The sequence below is a fragment of the Silene latifolia genome, chromosome 3, assembly GCF_048544455.1.
Source record: "Silene latifolia isolate original U9 population chromosome 3, ASM4854445v1, whole genome shotgun sequence".
NCBI classification, from domain to species: Eukaryota; Viridiplantae; Streptophyta; class Magnoliopsida; order Caryophyllales; family Caryophyllaceae; genus Silene; species Silene latifolia.
In genome coordinates this window covers 103,318,319-103,333,648 of record NC_133528.1, presented here as the reverse complement: position 1 = coordinate 103,333,648, position 15,330 = coordinate 103,318,319, and the positions used below count along the sequence as shown (strand labels likewise).

Sequence of the window (15,330 nt, the reverse complement as noted above, 5' to 3'; positions counted from 1 at the left end):
CAACAAGACAACCATGAGGTAGGATGCCTTCTTGCAAGGCAAGGTGGGTCTTGCCAAAATGGCAACACATCCAAACATTAAGCACACAAAATCAAAAAATTGATGCATCTACAAAAGGAATAGCCACTTCCTCATCAAGTGGCGAAGGCACTAAAGAGGAACAAATTTAAGAGCATGTAATCCTTCACAAATACTAGTTCAACAAATTACTAAGGCTAAGAGGATGGCACTAAATCACCCCCAAATGGTGTTAAACTAGACTACTTTCGTCCTCAATTTCCAAATGCTTTCGTCAAGAGCGATCGGATGGTGGTGGAATGATGATCCCTATGATGCTAGTAGCATATGACATGACAAGTCTCGAATTCTCTACAAAAGTAAAGGTCATGGATCGTCCCAAGCTCGACAAAGTGGCTTGACAAAAAGGCTTTTTGGGAATGAAATGCTCAAATCTTTATAAACAAGGGTGGATATGACTAATATTCAAAATTGACCTCATTCAACATTCATATTTCAAAAATTTAAGATGGGGTTTGTCCCTTCTGGGCTAGTGTCCTTTGCTTTCGCCAATCGCTTATTAGGCAACCGGTTAACCTCTAGACAATAGCTTTTCGGGGTGATAGTCACTCTGTCTCTGGGCGGCCGAATTCACAACCGTGTGGGGACCAAATTCAATGGATCCCGCTCCAAATCACATCGAAGTTGTACGCCTCCATCAAAACAATTTAATTTCTCAACATTCAACAATTCATAACATTTGAGGTTTCCTTGGTATTAAATTACTTCCACATGACAAAACTTTCGAAATGAGCATTTCAAACTTATTGATAGAAAGTATTTTTGGGTTGCCTTACCACAAGGTCAATCAAAGTCACCTAGACAAGTTAACCAAGTCCACATCGCATCACGGGGTTGGATAGGTGACTCACATGCAAACCCTTGACTAGGCTTTGGGTCATGGGTCAAAAGACACTAGTATGACACTATCTAGGGTGTTTTACAACCATTCTAGTAGGCAAAGTTTTAAGTTGAAAAAGTATTTGTAATGGCTTAGTTGCTCTTGTGTAACACCCCGATTTATAAAGGAGCCTCTAGCAAGACATTCCCTAATAAACCGGACTGTTACCATCTCGATTTCCCGAGGTAGTGAATAACAAATTAAACTCCAAGGCAAATTACATAATTTCTTTAACTTAACTTTTTTACAAAACCTCATTTACATCAAATTACAAAGAACTAACATAAATAAAAGTGAAAGTCTTCTAAATGATGATCTAGCTACTAAGTCTTCTGATCCAGTGTCTCACGCCCATCAAGCTCCCATCCAATCTCATAAACTCAAACGCTGCCGCCAATATTTGGGTCATCACAGGTGTTCACGAATACACAGGTCAACCACGAGGTTGAGTAGGGAATACAATGAAACAACAAAATATGATATGCATGCTCCTCCGTCACCTCCACCTCCACCTCAACTCATATCTCATAACCCGTACAACCCAAACCATACCGATCCCCAGAGACTATATATCGACCGTAGCCGATCCGCCACTCGCAGTGAGGATACCAGGGCAAGTCCTGCAGAACCCGCCTGGGCCTTATCACAACATCATCATCACCACACCACGTCACCACAACATCCTCCATCTCCAATGCATATGAATGCTCAAGAAATTAATGCAACACAATATGTATATCATTGAACTGGTAAATCATAGAATCATGCCTGCTTCGAATGTTGTGATAATATACTCAATACGATCAATTCAATCAAGCACATTCCAGGATATGAATCATAACATGAATCAACAACCACGAATCACGTCAACGTTCACAGTTTGGTCATATGAAACACAAACAAGTCAACACAATTCAACAACAACGATAATAAGTCAAGTGTATTTCCCTACCTTTTCGCAATCCAAGCACACAAGCAATCAATTATGATCCTTCACATATCCATCACCTACATAACATAATTATGTATAATTACCACCTACTCAATCAAATAATCATGCACATAACCTAGACTCATCATAACTTAATAGGAATATCAACTTAAAGAACAAACACGATTTTTCCTGATTTTCCAGCACATGACAGACTCGGAATAAAATACATAACTAATTCCAAAAAACTCAAATTGATACAAGGCCAATTGGATTGGAACCCCATGAGTCTTAGCTACAAATTATATCTAACGTGGTTTTCTCAAATTCCAAACTTATCAAGAGTTTTCAGACTGATTTCCAAAAACTGACAGAAACCGTCGCATAAAAAGTATTGATTCATAAAACGAGTTTAAAACATTATTTTGCAGTAATTCCAAATCCTATTATCATCTAGACTATACAAAGATGATGTATGAAGAAGCCTCATAACTGAATCGACATAAAAATTAGGGTTTCAAATCATTTTCCACAACCAAATCAGATTCGCGGACTTTTCAGCGACATGTTCATAAATAAATCACCTAGGACAAGCCATAAAGAATTTGACTACGAGATTTTATATGCACTAACTAGACATCAAATAAACAGGACTCTCTTTTCAAACTTTTTGAAGACGAACATTTTAAAACAGTATAAATAATGGAATGAAATCGACTTACAAAAAGGGAAATCGAATTAGGTTGGAATCGATGAGAAATCTTCAATCAAATGAAAGGCTCGACAATTCTTCTTCCTCTCCCTTTCTCTAGGTTTAGAAATGGTTTTATGAATGATAAAATGAAAAGAGGGGAGAGGGAGAGCGGCTCTTAGATTAGGTTTAGGGTAAATGGTGGTTACATGTTCCGGGTAGGGCAAATGGGTTAAACGGGTATGGTCGTTGGGTAAATGTAGATGGGTAATTCTTGACTCAAAAGACAAAATGTGATGTAGCCCGACTCAACATATACGATATAAACCCGACTTAATAACATTCACGATATTACGATGCAACCAATATAAAATGTATAATACTAATATATAATATCCGTTTAATCGATTATATAAAATACGGGGTATTACAGTCTACCCTCCTTAAAAGAAACTTCGTCCCGAAGTTTACCCTCTCTACCAACCAACGCAAACGAATTATGAAACGCATATACAAAAGTATGTAAGGCACCCACCAAATTGAATATTAAACGCAGTATTACATTCCACCCTCCTTAAAATAAACTTCGTCCCCAAAGTTTAACCATAACAGAAACACATCATGTAACACTCCAACATAACCCACACAACGCATAACCAATATAGCCAAACTGAGAAATCACACATGAAAGTATAAAGATTTTACAATCCTACCCTCCTTAAACATGGTTACGTCCCCGTAACCTTCACTATTATAACAAAAGTTCTCAAACTACTGCTAACAACTGAAAGAGGATAAAAGATTCACAACTCACGCTCAAGTTACTAATCCCTACTAAAGACAATCAATATACAAGCTCTCTCAAGATGCCTAGGTGCTCACATATGGTTCATGTCAAATAACATCGTTTCATCAAGGTTACTAAGCAAGATCACCAACGTAACATACCACGATAATCCTATCCGGCGTATTCTCGTGGCAAAGATATTTCAAGAAATATTGGTAACATTTATTCATGTGAATAATCAAATTATGAATGGAACAATGCTTTACAAGGTTACCAATAAAAATCATTAGTAATTATTCATTTCACTAATCATTGTAATCTCATACCTTAGGAACATAGGGAATCAATCAACATAAGAAAAGAATTAGGGTCAAAACTTAATAAATCGATTTATGAAAATTTGTAACCTAATAGGTCCAAATGACTTTCCTTTACATAACTGTACAGATTTAGGTCAAGACACGAATCACCAATAAAATGAAGACAACCAGTTTAAAGACTTATCATCCTAGAAATATTTTTAATCCTCATAACAAAGGGTTTGGGATTTATTCACGAATGACGAACGCACATTGATTGGCAAATTTTACAAACTTATTGGTCGAGTCAATCAAGCGAGTAAACAGCGATATTGGAAAGTTAACATACAAGACTATCATACATAAAATTTCGTTCTTGGTGTTAAATATATTTAAACTGCACCCAACACAATGACATAAAAGATTAAATGTATTTAACTACACCAATTTTACAAATATTCATTACATATTATGCTAATATCAACATACCATGTTAACACATAACTCACTTAAATCACCACATTACATTTCCCGTTTTGACATTCGTAACTAACCACAACCCACCAATTCACTACATGAACGAACAACATGACCAAATTAACCCACTAATTTGTGACTCCGTTCTAGCTTCATTCCTCCAGACTAGCAAATATCATGAAACCATACAACCAGACACTAGCTGGAAATCTCATTCCGAATTTATACTCACACGACAAAATTTAACTTCATTTTCAAAACTTTTACTTTCATACTGGACGGTGAATAACTTTCTTAACATAAATCTTATAACAGAGCCGTCCATAGAATCCATTTACAGCTTACTACGAAACTCAAAATCAGATAAACTTAATTCAATTCCTTCAAACAATACAAGCTAGGGTGTCGACTCATATTTCATAATTTACAGGTTCATCTTATTCATTTCAGTCCTATCTTTACTAATAAACGACTATTACCTCAACATCAGGGTTCTAGTCACACTTCTTTACTCAGTTATATACACGGCTAACACGACTACAACATTTAATCGGAGACCTTTTAGATAGTACACATTCCCTGGTGACGTCTCATCAAAGCATACGATTCGTACCATAAAGTAAAGCAAGTAACTACAAATTAACTGTGTTCAATCAAATTTTTACCTCTTTATTATAGATCTATTTATCACAGGTTGCATGGTCACACAAAGTATAAGTACCAACTCAATCGCATGTTAAATTTTAAAACGATTTATCACGTCATAAGAACTAGACAAGAGTCTAACCATATAATTAATATAAGAAGATTATTAGTTTAGATCGGAGGCACATTATAAAATTCCCGTTAAACTCCTTACGAACCATCGATCATAAGTCATGAGTAATTAACTTAATAATGTAGAAGTCAAACAACCGAAATTACAATTGAGTATTAATAGTTATATGATTCACAATAACAATAAAATTACTTCCATATCACACATATGTTTAACATTTTAGCAACCATACCATTCAATTGTATCCATCAACTCAAGATAATTCATTTTCAAAGAAGAATAAAAGATATCGCATAAACAACTTAAACATGTACATATACCATCATATAACTTGTAAAACATTATCTATGACAAAAGATTAGTAAGGTGCACAAGTTCTCTGGTTTGCACGGTTTGAACAAATAGGCAACTCGCGGCTCAATTAAACGTAACTATAATGACTATCATTTAAACATACGCATGACATGTGAATCATCAAAGGGTTATCTCATTATAATTCGACGGTTCGAGAATATATTTCAAATATCGTAACTATATCGTAACTATATCAACTATATTTCAAATATCGTGACAATTGCAACAATCACCTTAGCATTTCATGACAATACAACTATGAACATATCCAATAAGGAACAACAACACTATTTTATTATCATATCATAAGTTTAGGTTCAACTGAAATAAATTAATGCAATGAAAGTATAAGTATAACTATAGGCACACAGACTCACATAAAAGACATGAGAACTCAGATGACATCCTACAAGTGTGAACATTTAGACATACTCATTACTACCATCCATGTGTAAACATTTAAATATAATTATTATAAATATTCACGCGAGTATATTAGAACAATCAAGTTAACATTTAACGCCACCAACTTTACCAAGATATGACAATATAGTTTTATATTTATATATATCCGACCACTATACAAATATGATGAACACACCAGAGATATTACAACATGCCAAACATATATAAAATATGCAACAACTGGACTCGTATAAAATATTTCACCCTCGATTAAGGATCAGATTAAGCTATTCAATTTCACACATACTATCATGCCAACAATGTTATAAACTAAACTTTAATTTTTTTATCACTTGTTAAGATACATAACCAATGAATATGTGTGCTACTATCATCATATAAGGACACTATAATTTCACATTAATAAGGCTCATGAAATAATCGAACAACTGTATGAAAACTCAACATAGAATTCACATTTTAAAAGTTATGATTCACGTTGTAACTTCCAAAAATCACGAATAAATAACCGTTCAACGAAAACTTTAGTTATATTACTTTTTATAACATAAGGAGAGTTAAAACCACAGGGGAAAAAGAATTAGGTCTAAAGCACAAGAATTCCATTTTTAAAAAAATTTTACAACTCAGTTGGTCCAAACAAGTAGGTGACAGCGATTGGTCCGAAACTTGGGTCAGTTTGCAAAACTTACCATTTAATATAGAGACATCAAGAATTTTCGTGCCTTATCAATTTAAAAACATATGCGAATCTTCTGATCGATGGAGTTGGAATTATGCAAAAATTATTAATACAATTTAAAGGAGGATTTTTACAAAATCGTTGGTCAAAACATCACTGCACAGGAACTTCCTGACCACAGCCCACTAAAATATTCATTACTCCTAATCCGTATTAAGGGCGCCTTCTTAACCGCACTGTGAGCTCCTAACAGTTTATTCCCAGGGGTTCATTTTATTTAGACACATCCTACGTTCATTGGGTTCATTGGTTTAGGCCTGAGGATCGTTCGCTCTGATACCACTTTGTAACACCCCGATTTATAAAGGAGCCTCTAGCAAGACATTCCCTAATAAACCGGACTGTTACCATCTCGGTTTCCCGAGGTAGTGAATAACAAATTAAACTCCAAGGCAAATTACATAATTTCTTTAACTTAACTTTTTTACAAAACCTCATTTACATCAAATTACAAAGAACTAACATAAATAAAAGTGAAAGTCTTCTAAATGATGATCTAGCTACTAAGTCTTCTGATCCAGTGTCTCACGCCCATCAAGCTCCCATCCAATCTCATAAACCTGTCAAGTCTGCTCACCAATATTTGGGTCATCACAGGTGTTCACGAATACACAGGGTCAACCACGAGGTTGAGTAGGGAATACAATGAAACAACAAAATATGATATGCATGCTCCTCCGTCACCTCCACCTCCACCTCCACTCATATCTCATAACCCGTACAACCCAGCCATACCGATCCCCGGTAGACTATATATCGACCGTAGCCGATCTGCCAGCTCGCAGCTGAGGACACCAGGGCAAGTCCTGCAGAACCCGCCTGGGCCTTATCACAATATCATCATCACCACACCACGTCACCACAACATCCTCCATCTCCAATGCATATGAATGCTCAAGAAATTAATGCAACACAATATGTATATCATTGAACTGGTAAATCATAGAATCATGCCGGTTACCGAATGTTGTGATAATATACTCAATACGATCAATTCAGTCAAGCACATTCCAGGATATGAATCATAACATGAATCAACAACCACGAATCACGTCAACGTTCACAGTTTGGTCATATGAAACACAAACAAGTCAACACAATTCAACAACAACGATAATAAGTCAAGTGTATTTCCCTACCTTTTCGCAATCCAAGCACACAAGCAATCAATTATGATCCTTCACATATCCATCACCTACATAACATAATTATGTATAATTACCACCTACTCAATCAAATAATCATGCACATAACCTAGACTCATCATAACTTAATAGGAATATCAACTTAAAGAACAAACACGATTTTTCCTGATTTTCCAGCACATGACAGACTCGAAATAAAATACATAACTAATTCCAAAAAACTCAAATTGATACAAGGCCAATTGGATTGAAACCCCATGAGTCTTAGCTACAAATTATATCAAACGTGTTTTTCTCAAATTCCAAACTTATCAAGAGTTTTCAGACTGATTTCCAAAAACTGACAGAAACTGTCGCATAAAAAGTATTGATTCATAAAACGAGTTTAAAACATTATTTTTCAGTAATTCCAAATCCTATTATCCTCTAGACTATACAAAGATGATGTATGAAGAAGCCTCATAACTGAATCGACATAAAAATTAGGGTTTCAAATCATTTTCCACAACCAAATCAGATTCGCGGACTTTTCAGCGACATGTTCATAAATAAATCACCTAGGACAAGCCATAAAGAATTTGACTACGAGATTTTATATGCACTAACTAGACATCAAATAAATAGGACTCTCTTTTCAAACTTTTTGAAGACGAACATTTTAAAACAGTATAAACAATGGAATGAAATCGACTTACAAACAGGGAAATCGAATTAGGTTGGAATCGATGAGAAATCTTCAATCAAATGAAAGGCTCAACAATTCTTCTTCCTCTCCCTTTCTCTAGGTTTAGAAATGGTTTTACGAATGATAAAATGAAAAGAGGGGAGAGGGAGAGCGGCTCTTAGATTAGGTTTAGGGTAAATGGTGGTTACATGTTCCGGGTAGGGCTAATGGGTTAAACGGGTATGGTCGTTGGGTAAATGTAGATGGGTAATTCTTAACCCAAAAGACAAAATGTGATGTATCCCGACTCAACATATACGATATAAACCCGACTTAATAACATTCACGATATTACGATGCAACCAATATAAAATGTATAATACTAATATATAATAATATCCGTTTAATCAATTATATAAAATACGAGGTATTACATCTTGTCAAAGTTCCTAATTAGGCATTTTTCAAAACTTTTTATCTAAATGCAACTACATGCTATGATGCAACTATTATAAACATCCTAATGCAAGTGATTCTATCAACTAATATGACATATAAACTAAATGCAAGTCCTAAGATCACATTGTTATACCGCATCAATCAAAATAAAGCCACATAGTCATTAACATAAAGAGGAAAAAGGAGATTGGAAAGATCATACCATGCGGTCTTCATGATCCTCATGTCTCGGATGTGGCGTAGTCAATCAATGTGAACAAGGATAGAACAAACACAATATATACAATAATATATACAAGACTACACTACAAAAGGAAATAAACATGTTTTTGGCTTTTTCAATTTTCAAATTTTTGTGGATTTTCGAAATTTTTCAATTTTTTTGGATTTTTGAATAAGAGTTAAGTTAGAATTCCCCATCCCCACTTTAATATGGGAATTGTCCTCAATGGCCAAAATGATGGGAAATTATGCAAAGATGATGCATGATTTCTACACTAAATGCAATCTACACTAGTCTACACTACATGATGCATAGTTTTTGTTTATGACGGAGAGGATAATTTAGATTACCTCCCGTTGTGTATGCATTAACTTCCCCAAACCAAGTTAGACACTATTGCTAATGTCCTAAGGATGGGTGTAGTTCATGCACACACTATGCAATGCATGAAACTAACTTGTCATTTATGATTTTGAAAGTGGGAACAATAAAATGAGAACATCTCAAAAAGTACCGAGGTGTGAGTCCTCTATGGTGCTAGGACTACTCCAACAATGATCAAGAAAATAATTAAAAACAAAGAGAGAAATAGACAAACCTTGAGAGGGTAGGAGCCTCCAAAGCTTGCTAACCTTCCATCATATCATCACTACCATCACTTTCCTCATTAGAAGTGGTCTCATTGCCACTTCCCTCTTCATTTGCTTCTTCACTTTCTTCTCCACCTTGTTCATCATCTTGTTCATCATCCTCTTCTCCTTCTTCACTTGCTTCCTCATCAATGTTATCATCAACTTCTTCATTACCGACAACCTCATTATCACCCGGAACGACCGTAGATGCACTCGGAAATAGGACTTTTCTATCCGCCCAACTAGGCAAAGGACATGATGGACCAAGTAGTCCTTGCCTATCTAAGTGTAGGAGGGGTGGATATTGAGCCAAGTAGGCATTTTTCCGATCCTCAAAGGCTTGCTTGTGCATTGCTTTCATGAGAAGAGTTAAATAATCATTTCTTGCTTCAACACCTTCCGGCTTGAACTCTTGGTACTCGAAAGGGTAGGGTGGTGTGACAATGGAAGAGGAGGGTATTTCAAGTTCACCCTTTTGTTGTCGGATAATATACTCGGCCTCTTTTGAAAGCGAAAGTAGATAATTGGTCCGGTGGACGCTTAGACGACAAATCTTTGAAGGCAAAGTAAACGATCTAGCCTCACTAGTGAGCCATCCATACTTGGTGTCAAGAGGGTTATGGGCGACCCACTTGTACTTGTGTATCATAGTATGCATATCAACAAGATGACCACCTTCTTTCGCTTCATACTTATTATCTTTGTTGAAGTTAGGATCAAAGTATTTAGCTAGGATAGTGACTAGGCCGCCATTCACAATAACGGTAGTGCCTTTCTTCCCACAATCAATGTTGAGCCATTTATCTACCAAAAGCCTTAGAGAGTTGAAAGGCTTGGTGTGTACTCTCCCAATGTTCAAAGCCGACTAAAGAAGAACAAAATCAAGTTTGGTGAAATGGTTGGTATCTTTTCTTGCAATGATGGTGTTTCCTATGACCTTGTGCCATACTCTTATGCCCGGATGGTGGACTAAAAGAGCACGACTCGCATGAAAATCCTCAAATTTCCTTCCGGAAATTGCCTCCCAAAGAGGGTCGGGGTCATACTTTCCAACATTCTTAAAATAACTCGGTTCATCACTAAGACCCAAAGCTTCACCCAATTCCCTAAAGAAATGCATCTACTAACATTAGCTAGACGAAACTCGAGGTTCTCCCTAGTCTCAACTTTGTTGACTTTCAAAGAACTCAAAAATTCCAAGGTAAGGGAGGGGTATATCAATTCTTTTGATTCAAACAATTTCTCCAACCCCATGGCTTTGAAAAAGGCTCTAGTTTGCTCAAGGACACCCAACTTATCTAAGGTATCTTCACAAATAAACTTGGTGGATTGAAATGATTTTCTAGCAAACTTGGCAAAAGTGTCTCTATGGGTTTTGGAAATAAAAGTTACCTCCGGATAGTGCAAAAGTTGATCAATTTCCGGAGTAGTAGATGTTGTTGCTCCCATAGAAGGTTATTGTTGTTGTTGTACTTCCAAGTTTGGGTTTGCTACCACCATAGCCAATGCTTTCTTTGCTTGAAGAGCCTTTTGCCTTGATGAAAGTGTCTTTGCCTTTGGTACCTTTGCCTTTGTTGCCTTTGTTGCTCCCTTAGTCCTTGCCATTGATGAACTAACCAAGAAAAGAGTGAAAAATCTTCAATTTGTAGTGTACCCAAATCAATTTAAAGGTGAAAGGCTTTGCCTTTATGAATTCGAAAATCGACTCAAAGGTTGAAGATTTTGTGCTTGGTTTTGATTTTTATTGAAAAATGAGTGACTGATTTGTTGTTAAAAGGATGTTTTGATTTGATTTTGGTGAATGTAGTTAAGGGATTTTGTTTTTGTGATGGAGAGGATGAGGGTTTTGATGTTTTGAAGTAGTGTTATGAATGAAGGAATGAAGAAATGAAGGTGGGAGGGGTTTTATAAAGCCCGAAAAAATTCGAACTGCAGGGGCAATCCGTGCGGTTTCTGCTCAAGACGGGCGGATTCTGCTTTTTCTGGGTTGGGAAAAACTCGCCTAAAGACGGGCGTCTTTAAGGGAAGACGCTCGGATTGGAAGACACGGGACGGGCGGATTATACAGAAGACGGCCGGATTTCAGTCCAGGAATTTTTCTTGTTTTTCTCAGCCAAGAAGACGGGCGTCTTCCTTTCAGGACGGGCGGCTTTTTGAAGACGGGCGGATTTGAATTCAGGACGCCCAGATTCGCTTACAGTAAAAAATATTTCAAAAGTTCAGCTCAGAGGGACGTGCGTCTTCTACCCAACACGCCCGGATTGTCTGAAGACGGGCGGATTCTCCAGAATCCGCTCGGATTCGACCCCTTTGTACCCGGATTCAGTTCCATCCGTGTACAATGCATATCCCTTGTCATTCTTCCATTCTTCTTCATATCTCGTGTTCTTCATTGTGGGGGCACTACTAAGGCATGGATAGCCTAGGCAATTCCCCATCCCCACACTAAGCTAAACACTACACATCAATTGGAATTATTAGTCCCTCCCTCACTTCTCTCAAACATGACAATTATCTTGATCAAAGTAAATAAAAATCCAAAGATGACAAAAAATGTAATACAAGAATTGAAATGCGAGTTAGGGACTTAGAAATATTTACAAATGGTGGTTGAGGGAGGACTCCACCAAACTCTCATTCTTGATGAGATGTCAAGGGGGCATGTTCAAGGTGTTGTTGATGTTGCTCAACACCTTGAAGAAATAATCAAACGCTTGTTCATTATCGTTATAAAGCTCTTCAATAGACCTTGGCCCTTGTTATCGGTCTTGATCGATGGCATTACCAATGTAGGGATTAAAAATCCCTTCAAATTCGTCGTCCCAAAGACCACAAACTTCATTAAGTTGATCATTGAAAATCTCTTGATTTGATGGAGACAACTCTCCCAATTTCTTCTCTTGGCCAATGAGGCCATCCTCTTCTTCTTTGCTTGATTTTTGATGAGCTTTGCAAGTTCTCCTTGTCACAATTCACTTGCTCTTTGAATGGAGCATCTTCAATTTTCTTCTTCCATTGGAGTTCCGACTTCTTCCTATCATCCTTCCGGCTATAATGATCAATCATGAAACATGGTTCATGCAAACGAGGAGCTATCATAATCTTGTCAAGATTAAAGGTTATGCTCTCATCTCTTACTTCTAGAGTGAGCTCACCATGTTTCACATCAATTACCACACCCGCGGTGTGTAGAAAGGGTCTTCCTAGAATGATTGGAATGTTGGAATCTTCCTCCATGTGAACAATGACAAAGTCCATCGGGATTAAAAACTTCCCAATTCGTACGGGAACATCTTCCCATATCCCTAATGGTGTCGTCGTCGATCTATCGGCCATTTGGAGTGTGATATTGGTGCATTTAAGCTCTCTCATCCCCAACCTTTTACTCACCGAGTACGGCATAACACTCACACTAGCCCCTAGATCACATAAGGCTTTGTTGATCGTGGTGTCGCCAATGGTACACGGTATTGAGAAGCTTCCCGGATCCTTTAGTTTTGGAGGTGAACTCCCTTGAAGTATTGCACTACTCACCTTAGTGAAGGCGATAGTCTCAAGCTTCCGGATCGACTTCTTCTTTGTGAGGATGTCTTTCATGTATTTCGCATAGGCCGGCACGTGATTGATTAATTCCGTGAAAGGAATCGGAAATTCCAAATTCTTTACAATTTCCATAAACTTTCCAAGTTGGTCATCAAATTTGGGCTTGGCTTGACGACTTGGAAAAGGAAGTCTAATCACAATGGGCTCCTTCTCCTTGACCTTGTCTTCATTTTTCTTTGAAATTTCTTCTTTTGATGATTCTCCATCTTTGGAGTTTTGCACAATTTCTTCCTTATCACTAGCTTCCACAACTTCATCCTCAACTTGCTTCTTCGGTGCTTCATACCTTGTACCACTTCTCAAGTGAATGGCACTAACCGTTTCATGTCTTGGGGGATTACTTTGAGGTGGTAATTGCCCCTTTTGTCTTTGTGAGCTTGAAGATGCTAGTTGAGTCAATTGGGTTTCCAACATCTTGGTGTGAGCTAGGATGTTGTTGATGGTGGTTTCCTTTGCTTGGCTATCTTTTTGCATTTGAGTGAAAAATTCTTGTTGATTCTTTTGCATTTGGAGGACCGCTTTTTGGACATCAAAACCTTGGTCATTTTGGTGATTGTATGGATTTTGATTTTGGTAACCTTGGTTTTGATTGTAAAAGGGTCTTTGATTTTGGTTTCTCATGGGAGGTGGGGTGTATGTTGTTTGAGGGTTTTGAACATTTTGGGTTTTGTATGAGAGATTTGGATGGAATTTGTTGTTCTCATTGTAATAGTTGGAATAAGGGGTACCACTCTTGTATGCTTGGAAAGCATTCACTTGTTCATTTGTTCCCCTACATTCACTTTGGTCATGTCCCAAAGTTCCACCATTCTCACATATCCCACTTGGGATTGATGATGATGCCGTCATGGCATTAACATGATGCTTTGGTGATTTTGAGGCTTCTTCAAGTCTAGCCATAGCTTTTTCAAACTTCAAATTGATTGTGTCAATGTGAGCACTAAGTTGAGCACCCAATTGAGTAACGGAGTCCACTTCATGCTTTCCTCCTCTAGTAGCCTTGCGAGGTCTACTATATTGTGAGTTATGGACCGCCATTTCCTCAATTTTGTTCCATGTTTGATTGTCATCAACTTCGGTGAACATTCCATTTGATCCCATGTTGAGAATGTTCCTTGAATCTTCATATAAACCGTTCCAAAATTGTTGTACCAAGAACCATTCGCTAAGTCCATGGTGAGGACATGAGCGACAAATTCCCTTGAACCGCTCCCAAGCTTCATACAAAGATTCTTCATCCCTTTGCTTAAAACCCGTAATTTGAGCTCTTAGCATGTTAGTCTTTTCCGGTGGGTAGAATTTTTTGTAGAAAGCTAGAGCCAACTTCTTCCAAGAATCAATTCCGAGAGTGGCCTTATCAAGGCCCTTCAACCATTATTTCGCGGTGCCAATTAGAGAAAAAGGAAATAAGACCCATCGAATTTGGTCTTGAGTTACACCGGTTTGAGAAATCGCATCACAATAGTCACAAAAGGATTCCATATGAGAATGAGGGTCTTCACTAGGCATCCCCCCAAATTGGCTCCTTTCGACTAATTGGATAAAGGCGGATTTGGCAATAAAATTTCCGGTTAGATGTTGTGGTGTGGGAGTACCATTGGGTAGGTTCTCCTCGGTGGGTACGGAATGTGATGAAAACTTAGGCATTGTAGGTTGATTTTGTGGGGTATTTTGTAATGGGTTCTCCTCACCTTCTCTTGCAAAAGGGTTGATGAACTCAATAGTTGGTTGAATATCTACAACCTCACTAATACCTCTCAAATTCCTCCCAGCAAGTCTTCTATTGGTTGTCAAAGTTCTTTCAATTTCACGGTCAAAAGGTAACAAATCACCTTGTGACCTTCTAGACATGCAAAATATCAAACAACTTGAAAACAATTAGAACAAACCTTGAGGAGTTTTATTTCCCCAAGGCAAAGAAAGACACAACTAATAACAATGTAAGAAAATCTAAATCAAGTAAACACCGTCCCCGGCAACGGCGCCATTTTTGATCGGTCCGTTTCGTGTTCACAATTAAATAGATGTGGTTGTTGGATCACGTCCGAATCAAAACACAATTTATAGCTTCACAAACAACTCTACAATTAGTAAAGAGGCAAGTAAAGGTCGGATCCCAAGGGACGGGAATTGAGATGAGATTTCTATTGAAACTAGTGGT

General features: G+C 37.4%; 1 non-coding gene across 1 annotated transcript; it reads left to right on the top strand.

Annotated features, from left to right (window-relative positions):
• Nucleotides 1-14,337: 14,337 nt before the first annotated feature.
• LOC141650542 (small nucleolar RNA R71) lies at nucleotides 14,338-14,444 on the top strand. The gene has a single exon (XR_012546567.1). It is a non-coding gene; the product is annotated as a small nucleolar RNA R71 (small nucleolar RNA).
• Nucleotides 14,445-15,330: the final 886 nt, after the last annotated feature.